General features: G+C 37.2%; 1 protein-coding gene across 1 annotated transcript in view; it reads right to left on the minus strand.

Annotated features, from left to right (window-relative positions):
- Positions 1 to 669, minus strand: part of LOC119593078 — an 8299-nt gene that overhangs the window by 7243 nt on the left and 387 nt on the right. The window lies entirely within an intron of this gene.

Here is a 669-nt window from a genome sequence, read left to right on the forward strand (position 1 = left end):
ATTATCAAGTGTTTATGCTTTCCTCCGCGAATTGACTATATAACCAACTCCAACACCTGTGTCAATGAGTCACAGAGTTCAGAGCACGCACTTCAAGGTCATTCCTCGCTGGCGGCAGGAGAGACATTCTAGACGAAAAATTAACCCTGAGATTATGGAAAGATTCAGTGACTTCCCAAAGATCGCTAGAGTAAGTGTCTTGAGTTACTCCTTTGTAAGTCTTTAAATAAGATGGGGTGATTCTTTAAGAGCGTTGGATAAAGGTGGAAGAATTGGAAATAATTGAGTAAGACAAGCGTAAATTTTAATCCAAGTCATATTATTTTGGTTTACATATCAGGCTGTAAAACAAGTGTATACTGAGTGATATTTGCATGACAAAGTGTGTAGATATGAAACAAAATCTCTTTTTCTTAGTACATCTTAAATCTTGAAAGCATCGGTGTCCTTGCTTGCCTTTGTCAACTTTTCTTGCCTATTCTGCACGACTGCAACACAAAGAGTATGCTTATGATGATGTGAATAAATCCCGTTGAGCAACTTTTCTCTCATTAGCAAGTCTTATTATATTTCCATTCACCCCGTCGTGAAGGAAAGATTTATCAGCACTATATAAGGAACACTGAATTCTACATATGTGGTAGCGACTCGTGAAATAATTTTTAACAC

This window comes from Penaeus monodon, chromosome 31 (genome assembly GCF_015228065.2).
Source record: "Penaeus monodon isolate SGIC_2016 chromosome 31, NSTDA_Pmon_1, whole genome shotgun sequence".
NCBI classification, from domain to species: Eukaryota; Metazoa; Arthropoda; class Malacostraca; order Decapoda; family Penaeidae; genus Penaeus; species Penaeus monodon.